Source organism: Manis pentadactyla, chromosome 12 (assembly GCF_030020395.1).
Source record: "Manis pentadactyla isolate mManPen7 chromosome 12, mManPen7.hap1, whole genome shotgun sequence".
Classification (NCBI taxonomy): Eukaryota; Metazoa; Chordata; class Mammalia; order Pholidota; family Manidae; genus Manis; species Manis pentadactyla.
Window position 1 is genome coordinate 7,137,321 of NC_080030.1, and position 15,688 is coordinate 7,153,008.

The window sequence follows — 15,688 nt, forward strand, 5'->3', positions numbered from 1 at the left end:
TGGGCCGCCGCCTTCTTTCTTTTTTTTTGAAACAATTTATCTTCATACAGCTTTGTTGAGATAAGCTTAAAAAAAGCAAACTAGTTTTGATATTAATTCAAATAAAATTTGAAAGCTATATATGTAACCACTTTCCTGTTTATTATTTAGTGAAGTTTAACCTTAATGCATTACTTAAATAAGGACATGAATCCACCGGGTGCCGTTCTTGCAGGCTACAGTATTCTTTACAGAAAAAAATAAAATGAGATGAGGCCTGCCTGGTGCAGTCCCACTTCTGGTGTTTGATGGCTGCTGGAGCGGCACTCCTTGTGGTCAGAGTCACGGACGCTGGCAAGGGGGTGTCTGAATCATCCCTTCTCCATTTTCCATTGGCCGCTCCTTTGGCAGAAATCCTTTCTCAGCTCAGACTCTGTTACATGGCACTATCCTGATGACCCCGTTCTGGCTTCCACTCCCATTGGTTTAAGGTAATTTGAGCTCCTTCTCCATGGTGAGGGTACCTCAGGACTGGTTGGTCTTTTTCTCTGGCCCTTTCCTAGGTAACTGACTCTATTGGCCTATGTCTCCGTTTATCTCAAGGCCATAAAGGTCCCACTTTCACCTTAAGGTCACCGTGTTTAGACCCTGTCCTGCTCTCCAGGAAGCTCCCCATTTTGCCTCCCTGACTTGGGTAATGGTTAGCTCGCTCCGCTCCCTAGCCGACAAACATGGTTTAGCCTCCCCAAGTCTGCTAACTCTTCTTTGCGGAGTCCCTTGAGACCACGAGATGCTCACTCCCCAGCCTCTCCCCAGTCCCAAGTGTCCCCAGGACTTGGAGCACCTGCACCTCTCCTGGAAATCGCACAAACTTGGCCTACTCTTGAAAGGCCCAGGTCACCAACTTCCGGTCTCAGCTCGCGCCCAAATGCATGTTTGCCTTCTCTGAAGGAAGGTCTGGTCATCTCTTAATTCAAGAGCTGTGAATTATTCTAACATCTCAGATTGCAAATACTTGGTTGGGCGATTTTTTTTCTCGGAATACAGACAGGTCTTTTCTGTTTGAGCTTCCTGTGTGTTGCAGATGATAGCTGTCTGTATGATGTGAGAACAGTTTTATTAGTAAAAGTAAACAGTGATTATTTTATTTTCCATAAGTGGTCAAGTATTTTTTTTGTCATGTGTTGAATGGTCGTTGTGTACAAGGTGATGTAATAGATGAAATTGAATGAGAGAAAAATGATTCAAACATGAATCCTGTGGGGAGATGAGTTGTGCACACATGAACAACTGATGGGTCCTAGGAAGGGTTAAATGCCTTGGAGAAAAATGGGATCCTGTGGTGGCTGGTAAGGCGGGCCTTGCAAATGGGCGGTTGTTCTCCCAAGGTTTCATCATAACATTTTCAAATGCTCAGCGAAATTGGAAGGATTCTACAGGCACACTCCAACGCCTAGCACCTAGTTTCTGCTATTTCATATTGTTATACTTGATTGATCATCTGTCCATCGGCACATCCATCTTTCTATCTGTCAGTCTGTGTTATTTTTAACATTTGGAATGATGGGCTGGCGTTCATAAAGGTGTGAAAGTGGGGCAAGCATCAGTTTCTGAGAATGATGTGTAAGTCAAAGTACAGATAGGGAAGTATGTATGAAATACTGAATGATAGATGTAGGAAATACACACAAAGTCGAAGTATAGGTGGGGAAGTCACTGTCACACTGAACTTGGACTTTACACATATTATGGAAATAATACTGTATTAGAGACCATATTTTTTATTGAAATTGTATCTTTGTGTTTGTGATAAAAGAAATGGGTTACATTTTTAAATGCAAGTCCTTAGTAACACATTCCTATGTGAATAGACTAGATGGAATGCAATAAAAATTTAACAGCTGGTGTACTTACTGCATTTGATTTAAAACTAGCATACAGAATTTGGTAATACATGGAACAGGCTACATAATTGGCTTGAATATGAGTATGAGTTGATAGGAATAATAAGCATTTTTACAAAATATTTAGCTTTTTGCTCGGCCTGTTTAAAAATTAACTTTCATGACCAGTGTCCTAGGAACAGAGTGATTTAAACAAAGATTGTTATTGATCATAATTCTCGTGTTTTTGGAAAATGAGGAATTCTGAAATTGAAGTTAGCAATCTTAAAATATTCAGGGCAGTTTTGAGGGAAAGATATGTTGGCTGTTAAAGACAGATTAAAATTGCCATATCAGGTCTAACGTTGCATAGCTAAATACTTAATTTGTTTGATAGCTTTCTACATTGTAATACATCTTTACGGACTAAGCCAGGTATGGGAATGAAGATTATAAGGAGATGTTTCAGCAGACGCAGAGGACGTTGGATTTGCATAGACTAAACCCGAAGTTGATACCAAGCAGACAGACATCACTGAATGTTTTCAAAATACTGGGAGTGTTTCTGACGAGCTCGTGGTACACTGAAGGGCTAAGGCAGGTAGCGCTATTGTGGGGTATCAAAAGGCACAGTCATTGACGTATTCACACTTAGTCCTTTCAGAAATAACAAGTGTCGAAGAAATGTAAAAAGGTGTTTGAGTAGTATGTTTATAGCTATAAAATTTTACTTAAAAGACACCCTGCTGGTAGGTGGGGGAAATGGGTAAGTTACTACCTTCCATGGGGACAAAATAGATCTCCGAGCACCCAGGATATCACCCTTGTGTGGTTGCTGGTGATGTCAGGATAACTAATGAGAAGCAGCCAGGATACAGTATGGAGTTGTCCAGTCTAATTTTCTTCCCACTCTTCCTGTTCGTAGATAGAGTGAAGTTCAAAATTGCAGCTCATCTTTGGTCGGAATTCTTTCCGCTGAGTGGAGAGAGGGAGAAACATCTTCCTTCGCCTGGTGTCTCATCTTGGTTCTGGTTTTGAAGGGAGAGGGCAGGGAGGAGAGGCAGGAGTCAGTTTGTAGATCTGTGGGAGGACAGGCCTTTGCTCCCAAGGTATCCTGTCCCTATTGACCCTGACCCGCATGTGTACAATTCTTAGGGACCGTGGACGTGTGTCTGTCTTCTCGGGATGAAGGCTGCCTCTGACACACTGCGGCTCATTGGTCTACACCACGGCCCCTGTGACCTGGATATGCCGTTAGCTGCACAAGTCCTGTTCCTCCTCCTGTTCCACAGCCCACCAGCCTCCTGTGTGGAAACCCTGAGGCTGCCCCCATGTTGTGTGCGGCTTGGCCGCGACCTCTGTGCATGGCTGCTTTCCCTTGCATGCAACTTGCTCCTCGTGGGTCTTTGAGACTTCCTCTTGTTCTGCCTGGATTAATTTTCCTCCAGTTTGTATTTGTCATAATCACAGTGTCGTGATCTTTGTGTGGCTCAAGTTACAGAACTGATCCTAACGCTAAACCCTGTGACCTTAACCGCTCTGAACGTGCTGCAGGTCATCTGATTCAAGCAAAGCTGTTAAGAGAAAGAAAGTGGGAGGAAGGGATGGTCTCTTTCCATTTGGTTTCTTTTGTTCAAGTAGACACATTTCTTGGATAACAGGTCTTTCTCAATTGCCATTCCTTACACATCTGGAAAATGGGACTTGGTTTTGTGAATCCCCACCTGTTACATGCGGTATTCCATAAGCGTCAGAGCTGAGGAAAGACGTTTTTCTGTTCCCAGCTGCAGTCCTACAGCCAGTCCAGAGCTGCCTGCACAGGTTTGCTGAATCACCACACATTTGAAAGCAGCCGAATGAATCCCGACATCAGGAGGGGAGGTGGCCTCAGTGGCTGCACTTTGGAACTGCAGTAAAAAAGTCTCAAAGAGCACTGTTAGCTCTCTTGTGTCTTATTTGGACTTGAGCCAAGACAGAGCCTAATGCAGGAAGGAGGAAGAGGAGAACCAGTTTGGATTATGTGGGAAGATAAAGATCTTTTCTGCGGCTTGGCATCTCCCCAGTGGTTATCTGAGGCCAGGAGGCGCTTAGCTCTGCCGTCTGGTCCAACTCCCCCTGCTCCCCCCGCCCCAAATCACCCCCAGTCAGTTTTCCTCTTTCTGTCTAGCAGTGTCGTGCTCTTCCTCCACCAGTTCCGAGCCCCAGAGGGCTGCGGGGCAGGTGGCTTGAGGGCAGCGGCATCTTGCTGGCAGGGAAATCCCTGCACACAGAGTGGAGGTGTGGGGTTAAAGGTGAAAAGGGCTCCCCTGACCTGTGTCTGAAAAGGAACGCGTTTGGGTTTCAGACCCAGTTTGGAGAGAGAAATCATAACTGAATTACATAATTCCTAGGCTTGTAGCTATTGTATGTCCTTAAAGCTTGAAAGTAAAATGACTAAATAAGTATTTGGGAACGGCCTATACAGTGAACATCCAATACCCCAGGCAGTTAGGTGGCTCGGAGGCCAGGTCAGAGGAAATGCTTTGCTTGTGGTGCAGCTAAAGGCTCTTACTTTGGCAGAGTCTTGAGAAAGTGATGGCCAGATGTGGAGCTTACTGTGCTTTTTTGACCTGACGGGAAGCCTTTTCGCTTATTCTTCCATACCCTTAAGTGTAGGGTTGCACCCAGATGGGCACATTCAGACAGCGCAGTTTCGTATCCGAGGACGTCGCTTTCGGACTTGGATGCCTCGCTTGCTGAATGACCGGTTTGTCCCATCAGTGAGGGTTCAGTGTCAGGTCTGAGCCCGCCACACCGGTTTGAATGTAGGAGAAGCCCAGGCACCTGAGCGCGAGCGCTGCCTCACCTGACGGCCTCGGTGGACCTCCCTGTGCGCGGCCAGCTCTGAAGCGGGGAGGGGAGGCGGCAGAGGGGAACTTGCAGAACTTGTAAATATCAGCTGAGGCTGTTTCTGTGTTTGGGACCCAGCTAGTTGCCTGTCTCTCAACCTGAATGTAAACCTGCTCTCTGGATTGGTAGGTGTGCCTGCCGGCGTGACACTCACATGCAGTGACTCTGGAAGCTTCCTGGGGGCTGTCCTACTGGGTGAGTTTTATATAGTCTGTGTGACAGAGGTGGTCTCTCCTCCAATCTTTTAGAATTCTAAGTTTCTCTTCAGTGTCCATTATGGCGTTTGCATATCTGAATGTGAAGGTTCCGGTGTTCTCACTCTCTTGGGTTATCTGTGTGCCTGAAATGGTTTCTTGAATCCTTTAGAATTCAGGAAACAATTAATTATGCGGGGCCTGAATTTATATTTATTATATGTTTTTTGTTAATATGCAGGCTTTCAGGTTATGGCATAGCGCTGATTGTAAATACGGTATTTGATAGCTTTATGTTGTAGAAGACGTCACCAAAGGTTTTTATTGCTGTTTTTGTTCTTGTCTGAGGTATTTGGGGCAATGAAAAAACTTAATGCTAAGAACATGTATCAGGGTTAAAAAGTCCAGTAATTAGGCATGTTTTGGTGTGACTTACAGCCTCCTTGCCTCTGAGTGGACACTTCCCAGCTGGGACCACACTGCTTTGTAGTGGTCTTGTGGATGACATTCCGGTGTTCCTGGAATGTTCCTTTAAGGTGCTTTCTATTTCTGGGAATGTCATTTTGATACCTTTGATAATTAGTTATACTGAGAACATAGTTTAAAAAAATAAATAAAAAGAAAGCAGAATTTGGATTATTAAAACAAAAGCTTTAAAGCATGGTTATCACAAGCCATGAGAATTCCCATGCCCGCACTGCAGTGTTTCTTGGTGGTGGGGGTCTCCTGTTAGAGCGCTGGTCCCCCCACCACCTGTCACCTCCGTTTTAGAGACTGCCCCCTCTCATGATCTTTCTGTTCTGAATTTTTCACAGTGGCGTCTAACTCCGAAGTAAATAGTCTTCATCTGTTCATCTTAGTTGAGATTCAAGCTACTTAATTAGTATGAATATTAAAATTTGTGCCGTGCATTCCTTAGCGTGACTGGTTTATTTTGAGCTAACCGAGGATAAGGGAGATAGAAAGTAAAATGGAGAAAATGTTACATCGATACGGATGACGCCGCCTTAACGCCGAATGCTTTTTTCCCCTTAAACCACGGGACAGTGCCTGTTGGCAGTCAGTCAGCTTCAGAATTCCTTACCATTAGCTTGCATGCTCTCTAAGTTGTAGTTCTAAGGAAAAAATCTGAGACGTATGGTTATTGTGCCGTGTGATTCCCCTGACGAGTGAACGTGTTCTTGGGTTCTGTCAGATGCTGACTGTATTCATCCAAAAATCCTACTTACTTCTTTTGTGGTGAAATTATGGAGATACTTTAAACAAAGACAAGCCCTTGATGGCTTTGGTCCTTAGGCTAGCCATAGCTGAGGTCGATTCTTGTGCAATTGGCCATTCGGAGCCCCAAGTTAGGCCTCGTTCACACTGCCCGCCCCCATTTGTGTTTCAAATAAGTATTCCCAGAGGTCTGGGAGGAGGTGTAATGAAATCTGAGAGAGAAAATGAAGTGTGACAGCATTTCAGAATCTAAGGAAATGCACCTGCAGGTTCCTGCCCTGAGTTCTTTGCGACCCTTAACTGTGCGAATGCACCCTGGGATTGGAAATGGGGACACCACCACCACCCGCCCACCCCCCTGGGTCACGAGCCCTGACCAAGCTTGTTTCTGGGTGGCTTGCTGGGACTTTCAGGGACTCACTTTAAAAAATGACATTGAATTTTATGAAGCAAACTTTCACGTCTGTGACCTGCCTTTTGCCCAGAAGCTCCCCTCTCCCGGTGAGGTGTCCCTGTTCCTGCGGGCGCTATTCTGTTACTCTGGCCTGAAGCGAGTTAGCAGCCAGCTGAGCCGCACCAGTTACATTGCCTCCCGGGCCGCTGACAAGAGCGTAGTGACGTGTTAGAGCATGTTTATTGTGCAGACGAACTGGAATGGCACTAGGACCGTGTGCCTGTGTCGGCTTAAACACTGGGATTTTATGCCCCTTCCACCTTCCATCAGCTGGTAGCTGTTGGATTTTACAGTTACTCATTCTGGCTACAAATAGAGTAACAGTATTTTTGTTTAGCCAAATGTGGGGTGTGACCTTTGACATCGTGCTTGGCTGTGCCTGGGGATTTGAATCTTCCAATTTAGGTGGAATTCCCTGCTTTGCTTCCTCTGATAGGGGAATACGTACTTTGGCTCTTCCCACTAGAGGTGGAGGAAGACAGGAAGAGTACAACTGGAACACACAGAGGGTATTCATTATTTTACTGGATGTGATTCAGGTGGCGGGCTTTTCACGGGAGTGTGAGCCTCCTGCGGTCGTTAGTGCCGTGTACTAAGAAAGCGCTGTAATCATACTCAGTTTTCTTTGCTCTGTATCCAATTTTTGACCAGTCTGCCGGGGTAGGGAGGACGAGTCCCTGCCTTTTCGTGGTGCCTTTGGTGCCGGGGTTCTTGTTCACCAAGCCGAAGAATGAACTTCACAAACACTCAAGTAGGAGAGCATGGTTAGAGGCTTTAATTTAGAGTCAAAGTGATTGGACAGAGCTCCTAGCTCACGCCAGGAGGGGACACTAGAGTCCGTGGTTCGCTCGTTGTCTAGGGGATGTATACGCAGTTGAGGATTTTCAGAAATGGGGATAATGGTCTAGGGGTGCAGACTTGTTGAGTGGTCCCATAATGCTCATTTTTGATGAGTAACATAAGAAATTTGCTGCTGTGATTCTTTCTCAGGATAGCAGGTTCCCTCTGGGAGCGTGTCAATTAAGACCACCTGCCCTGCCCCCAAGGTGAACTGGGTTGTTGCCTGTTTGCTAAAGTGTGTTAAGAATCTTACTTCTTAACTTTTTGAGATGTTTATAGACTGGCTTGTTTACTAAATGAATCTTTTGCTCAGGTTGCAGATTACTTGGATAGGATCAAAGAAGGAAACACAGCGTATAGGTACAGTTATAAATAAGCTGGGCCTTTTTGCAAGCTAAGGTAAATTTTACAGTGTCATGATCTAACTGATACAGAGAAGTCACAGATTATGCTGAGATACTCTTCTTCATCTGCAGAACACTCAGACATTCCAGGCCAAGTCGCTCCTGGCCTTTTGAGCTTTAACTGATTTCACTGAAGAATGTCTATATTCCTACTCTGGTATCTTTACCCTAGAGAGTCAGTGTGACTGACTGCGTAATGCTTATCACAGAGTTTCGCTAGGGACTTCTTGGCGCATTGTTACATTGTTCTGACTGTAATTATCTTGCTCTGCTTTTTCTCCGGAGGCCCTCACCCTACTCTGCCTAAACCCACGGTCCCTTGTCTCACCAACACCAAGTTCAAAAAGGTGCTCTTACCTCTGAGTAACTCTTGTTATTTTCCAGAGACCCCCTGGAACATGCCAGAGGAACTTTTCCTCCTCATTAGGGAAAATTTGGCTAATTTGGCTTACATTTATCTCATCTATAATTACCTGGAAAGCACTGTCAATGGAATAATGCTAAACTTTATTCAGTATTTTACATTACAGATATTTCCAGATATCCGTATATCCACTGTCTTCTTGTAAGTTCTCCTCAGCTCTTTAACCATTGTGAATTGTAAGTCTCTTGTCATTTATAGTTTATTATTCCTAAACTGATAAAGAACTAGATGCCAGCAGCGGTGCTTATCTGGGGGCGAGGTCGTGTCTGTTACAGGTCCTCGCTGGCTCCCCACACAACTGGTCAAAGGTCATCATACAGCGGTCAGCTCCCAAAATGAGATTGAAAACCACCCCTCAGAAGTCCGCCTCCCTCGGCACCCAACATCACCTACAACTTCAGTTAAAGAGAGAAGGGGGAGAGCTCCCAGCTGTGTCCGACGTTTTGCCCTGAGGTTTTTCCAGTCTTTTCACCTTTCTTCCTGTTTGCTGGTTCTGTGATCTTTGTCCTTTCTTCTCAAACCAAATTTTTTCTGAAACTTCACTACTCTGTTGTTTCAGAAGAAATATGTTACGTTATTAAAAAATGGCCTGAGTTCCTCAAAATATATTACCTGAGCTGGGACCGTGCCGGCTGGCAAGGGATGCCTAAAGCAGGTACTGGGCACGGAGGCCGCGGAGGCATAAGCAGCCAAGGAGACAGAAAACCGACGCCGCCTCTCTCTCACCCACATGCCTCACATCGCCCTGATTGGCCTCAGAGGATGGCTGGCTAGCCAGAGACGGGTAAGATTCCTCAGGGGAGGAACAACCTAAGACAGGCACAGTCGCAGAGGGGCCATCAGGAGAGAACTTGGGGGCCAACAGAGGTGAGGCGCAGATCCTCACCCCCCCGACTCTGCGGAGGCCTGAATCTTCACCATCTCCGAGCAAAGTCTCCTCCTCCCATGGCTGCGTCGCTGCCCAGGCTCAGCTTGAGACAGGGACCCTCGGCTAAAACACAATCGGTTGGGGGCCTCTGGAAAAAGCAAGGCAGGATAATTACAGTCAAAGCAGTGTGACTACGTGCAAGGAAAGCCCCTATCAGAACTCTGTGTTAAACATGAAGCACAGTGAGATCAGTTAATATTCCCCCAGTGAAGGAAAGTAGTCTGTGTTTTTGTTATGCTAATCGTCTGTCATCATGTGTAAGATTCACCTTAGCATGCTAAAAGGCCCAGGCCTATGTGCTGTCTTTTCTCCTTCAGATCTGATGAGGTGATTTGCAATCTGGGCAGTTAGTTAATAATGGCAAGTAAGCCCAGCCATAAACAACATAGTAAAAGGCAGGAAGAATTCCACCTTAAAGCTAAGATTGCATTTTAATACCCAGGAAGTTAAGAAGTAAGATTCTTTACTTAACTCTGGCAAACAGGCAATCCCTCAGCCCACCTTGGGGGCTGTGCAGGCGACCTTGCTTCATAGCCTCCCAGACGAAGAAGCCAGTATTTTTGGGAGAAATCAGAGCAGGAAGTTCCTTGTGTTAAGTTAATTCTAAATATTCAGGGGCCACTTAACAAGACCACACCCCTAAGCCTTTTTTCACATTGCTAGACATTCTCAATTGCCTATAAAACCCCTAGACAACCCACCACTATGGGCTTTCTTGTCCCCTACTTGCGTGATCCAGGAGCTCTGTCCTCTCACTGTATCTCTAAATGAAAGCCTCTCCGTGGCTCCCCTACCTTGGGTGTTTGCTAAGTTCATTCTTCGACTCTGAAAACAAGAAGCCTGGCATCAAGTGTTTTATTTGAATACACTCCAGGGGAGGAGCAGGCCAGAGTCGTGGTAGACAGAGGCCTCCATCCATCCCCACAGCCATCCCTCTTGGTGCGCTTGGCCTTTCCTGTGTGATCAGGTGTGGTCTGGGCAGGTCACAGTAGACTTCTTTTTCTGAGCAACATGAGTCATGTGGGAAATGGAAGTGAAAGACAAATGTAGGTGGAAAACATAATGAGATTCTGGACATGAGAATGGCTAAAATTACAAACCTGAATGTAAACCTGTTGAGAAAGATGTGGAGCAACTGGAGTATTCTTAAGGAGCTGGTAAAAAATAGCTTTGCTACATGTTCAAAACTTATGTACACCTACACAGCGGTTTCCATCTGAGGAGCTTATACAAGAGGAATAAAAACAGATGTTTATGCAAAAACTTATACACAAATGCATAATAGCTTTATTTGTAGTCCATCCACAGGGAAATGGATAAACCCCAGGGGAATAGTCTTTAGCAATGAAAAGGTATGACTTTTTCATCCATGCAACAGCAGGCATACATCTCAAAATGATGATGCTGAGTCAAAGGAGCCCAATGAAAACGAGGGCATAGAAAACTGTAGAAAATATAAGCTCCTCTATAGGGATCTAAAGGAGACCAGGCGTTGCCTGGCCATGGGGATGTGTTGGCTGATGGCAGGGAAGGAGGAATTGCAGAGGGGCATGAGGACACTGTGGGTGACGGGCATTCCTCATCTCGACTGTGGTGATGGTTCAGGAGGTGATAATCACGTCATCAGTCCTTCCCTTGGAGTGTGTGCCACAGTCATTGATGTATTCACACGTAGTCCTTTCAGAAATAACAAGTGTCAAAGAAATGTAAAAATCTGTTTGAGTACTATGTTTACAGCTATAAAATTTTACTTAAAAGACACCCTACTGGGAGGTGGAGGAAATGGGTAAGTTACTACCTTCCATGGGAACAAAATAGATTTCCAAGCACCCAGGATATCACCCTTGTGTGGTTGCTGGTGATGTCAGGATAACTAATGAGAAGCAGCCAGGAAACAGTATGGAGTTGGCCGGTCTAATTTTCTTCCCACTCTTCCTGTTCATAGATAGAGTTAAGTTCAAAATCGCAGCTCATCTTTGGTCAGAAATCCTTCCGCTGAGTGGAGAGAGGGAGAACCATCTTCCTTCGCCTGGTGTCTCATCTTGGTTCTGGTTTTGAAGGGAGAGGGCAGGGAGGAGAGGCAGGAGTCAGTTTGTAGATCTGTGGGAGGACAGGCCTTTGCTCCCAAGGTATCCTGTCCCTATTGACCCTGACCCGCATGTGTACAATTCTTAGGGACCGTGGACGTGTGTCTGTCTTCTCGGGATGAAGGCTGCCTCTGACACACTGCGGCTCATTGGTCTACACCACGGCCCCTGTGACCTGGATATGCCGTTAGCTGCACAAGTCCTGTTCCTCCTCCTGTTCCACAGCCCACCAGCCTCCTGTGTGGAAACCCTGAGGCTGCCCCCGTGTTGTGTGCGGCTTGGCCCCGACCTCTGTGCATGGCTGCTTTCCCTTGCATGCAACTTGCTCCTCGTGGGTCTTTGAGACTTCCTCTTGTTCTGCCTGGATTAATTTTCCTCCAGTTTGTATTTGTCATAATCATAGTGTCGTGATCTTTGTGTGGCTCAAGTTACAGAACTGATCCTAACGCTAAACCCTGTGACCTTAACCGCTCTGAACGTGCTGCAGGTCATCTGATTCAAGCAAAGCTGTTAAGAGAAAGAAAGTGGGAGGAAGGGATGGTCTCTTTCCATTTGGTTTCTTTTGTTCAAGTAGACACATTTCTTGGATAACAGGTCTTTCTCAATTGCCATTCCTTACACATCTGGAAAATGGGACTTGGTTTTGTGAATCCCCACCTGTTACATGCGGTATTCCATAAGCGTCAGAGCTGAGGAAAGACGTTTTTCTGTTCCCAGCTGCAGTCCTACAGCCAGTCCAGAGCTGCCTGCACAGGTTTGCTGAATCACCACACATTTGAAAGCAGCTGAATGAATCCCGACATCAGGAGGGGAGGTGGCCTCAGTGGCTGCACTTTGGAACTGCAGTAAAAAAGTCTCAAAGAGCACTGTTAGCTCTCTTGTGTCTTATTTGGACTTGAGCCAAGACAGAGCCTAATGCAGGAAGGAGGAAGAGGAGAACCAGTTTGGATTATGTGGGAAGATAAAGATCTTTTCTGCGGCTTGGCATCTCCCCAGTGGTTATCTGAGGCCAGGAGGCGCTTAGCTCTGCCGTCTGGTCCAACTCCCCCTGCTCCCCCCGCCCCAAATCACCCCCAGTCAGTTTTCCTCTTTCTGTCTAGCAGTGTCGTGCTCTTCCTCCACCAGTTCCGAGCCCCAGAGGGCTGCGGGGCAGGTGGCTTGAGGGCAGCGGCATCTTGCTGGCAGGGAAATCCCTGCACACAGAGTGGAGGTGTGGGGTTAAAGGTGAAAAGGGCTCCCCTGACCTGTGTCTGAAAAGGAACGCGTTTGGGTTTCAGACCCAGTTTGGAGAGAGAAATCATAACTGAATTACATAATTCCTAGGCTTGTAGCTATTGTATGTCCTTAAAGCTTGAAAGTAAAATGACTAAATAAGTATTTGGGAACGGCCTATACAGTGAACATCCAATACCCCAGGCAGTTAGGTGGCTCGGAGGCCAGGTCAGAGGAAATGCTTTGCTTGTGGTGCAGCTAAAGGCTCTTACTTTGGCAGAGTCTTGAGAAAGTGATGGCCAGATGTGGAGCTTACTGTGCTTTTTTGACCTGACGGGAAGCCTTTTCGCTTATTCTTCCATACCCTTAAGTGTAGGGTTGCACCCAGATGGGCACATTCAGACAGCGCAGTTTCGTATCCGAGGACGTCGCTTTCGGACTTGGATGCCTCGCTTGCTGAATGACCGGTTTGTCCCATCAGTGAGGGTTCAGTGTCAGGTCTGAGCCCGCCACACCGGTTTGAATGTAGGAGAAGCCCAGGCACCTGAGCGCGAGCGCTGCCTCACCTGACGGCCTCGGTGGACCTCCCTGTGCGCGGCCAGCTCTGAAGCGGGGAGGGGAGGCGGCAGAGGGGAACTTGCAGAACTTGTAAATATCAGCTGAGGCTGTTTCTGTGTTTGGGACCCAGCTAGTTGCCTGTCTCTCAACCTGAATGTAAACCTGCTCTCTGGATGGGTAGGTGTTCCTCCCGATGCCTCAAGCCCAGAGGCACCCACTCCCTCTTCGCGAAGGCCCTGGAGGCGCCGGCCGGACCGTGGGCCCCGGCTCCCAGGTGCTCCAGGGAGTCCATGCGACACTGGTGCGGACCTTTTTGTCCCTCATGTCCGCTTGTTTAGACATTCGTTCATCTACTGCACGGATTCCTTCTCTGACAGATGACCTAAGACTCTCTAAAAAAACAAAGAAAATTTTCTGCAGAAATTGATTTGTAACATTACGAAGTTTATACATGTAACTCATTTCCATAGAACTTAACATCTGTACTCCAAATTACGCAGATAGTGACAAAAATACAAAATACTGGACACAGCTGCCGTCGAGGATACTCATAATTTGGGGGTACGATGACACACAGAGAGCTGAGGTCTCACAGAATTAGTGGCCAATAGAAAAACATACATACACAATGAATGTCATAGGTGGTCAGGGCAGAGAAAGGATAATCTGAGTCAAAGTACAGGAGAGTCTGGAGAAGAGTTAGGGCTAGAGTCTGACTCTGAAGACGCGTGTATGCTGGCAGCGGTGGGGAAGGGGTTATCAGAGGGCAAACGCAGGAGGAGACGACCGCGCGTGCCAGACGCAGGGACAGGGAGGCACGCACCTGGGTGCACTGCCGGCTCCCCTTGCAGAGAAGCAGAATTTAAGAGGGATGGGCTAATTTAGGAGGACTCCACTCAGATAAGGCCTTTACGCTGGACTCTATATTTGGAGAACTAGGGAGTGCTGAGGCACTGATATATCATGAAATGTTTGGGAATAGTAGGGATCAAGAAACAAGGAACAGAATGGCTAGAATATGGGAGAGGTCATAGGTGGAGAAACATGTCCAGAAGCTAATGAATCTCGTCAAGTATGAGGTGACTGGGAATCAGGGCCAAAACAAAGGTAACGGCACCGACTAGAATAAACCAGACAAATCACCACCATTCCACAGGAAGGTGAACTAACTCGTTCAACAAACACGATGAAATACTGTCAGCTATTGTGGAAGCCAGTAAGGACACAAGGAGGAACAATGCAGAAACAGTCTTATCCTCCAGGGGTCTTAGAACCTCACAGAGCAGCTTCATGAGTTGAGATCAAAAGGCGAGGGCAGGTCTGTAGCTGATTAGGAGAAAAGTGGCTATAAAGGTGACTGTGGGAAAGCGGTGGGGATATGATGCTGGCAGGTGGCGAGGCAGGACCAGATCCTGCGTGCAAGTGGCAGCCCAGGAGGTTCAGAGGACAAGTCAGCAGAGCACATCTGCCCGCAGGGAGGAAGTCTGGGGAGAAGGGAGGACGGTAAAGGAAGGTGAGGCTCAGGGAACCCCACAGCCACAGGCTGGAAGGGAGGGGGTGGCGCGCCAGAACGACGGCCGGAGCGCCACCCACGGGCTGCTGTTTGGGTCCAGCTGTGGGGTCCAGCAGCGGGCCACAAACCACTTCTGTTCCATTCCAAGGAAAAGCACATGAACGGGCTTTTGTGACATTCAGACAAGATGTAAACACTCACAAATATGTGCCAGTTCAAGGCACAGCTCAAAACTTCCTTCTTTTATGACATCTTTTCTGCATACCCCTCTTCTGGATTTCTCAGAATTGACATTTATTATTCTGCGTTTTCGTTTTTCTTTCCAGCTTTATCCATGCATTGTGTCTTTACTTACAATTACAAGGTGCCAGGCGCTGTCTTAGGGGCTGTGTGTGAGAGGCCACTCAGGCTGGTGTGGTCTAGTGGGGATACACATGGGAAATGGGGTACAGTGCACCACGTTTATGGCAGGGCATCGCAACTACTCGAGACGGGGCGTCCAAGGCCTGAGCCAGACAGGACACCGGGGGAGGACAGGGCAACATGATTTTCTGCTGGAAGTGATGCCCAAACTCCCCCCTACTGTTCTTCCAGGAGGAGTCTCGCTTCCCAAGGGCTTAGAGGTGGGGGTTCCGCAGCACATTTTCCCAGAGGAGCATTAAAATGTAACATTTATTAGGCATTACATTTTATTATCCCTTGGATACATGAGATGTTAAACAGCTTTTGTGAACTGGCCTAGGAATCTAACCACATCTAAAACATTATTTGGGAAAATACTTATAAAATTACAAATTTTTATGATACAAGCCATTCATAAGTTGGAGACCATTTACATATGAGTGAGGCGGCTGAAGCAAGCTGAATTTGGAAATGCCCTTGTCTTCCCCTAACATTTTAAGCCATCTACTGGCAGAATCTGTCATTTTCAAATCAAATATGTTTCCTAAGTTGTAACAAAAAACAGATAACTTTTTAGTTTTGTTTTGTGTCTGACTGTAGGAAGTTGACAACTTCTTTGAAGGTGAATACTACAATCAGGGACCATTACAAAACAACAAACCTACCTAGCAGATTAAAAAAGGAATTCTTCCTGGAGAAGACA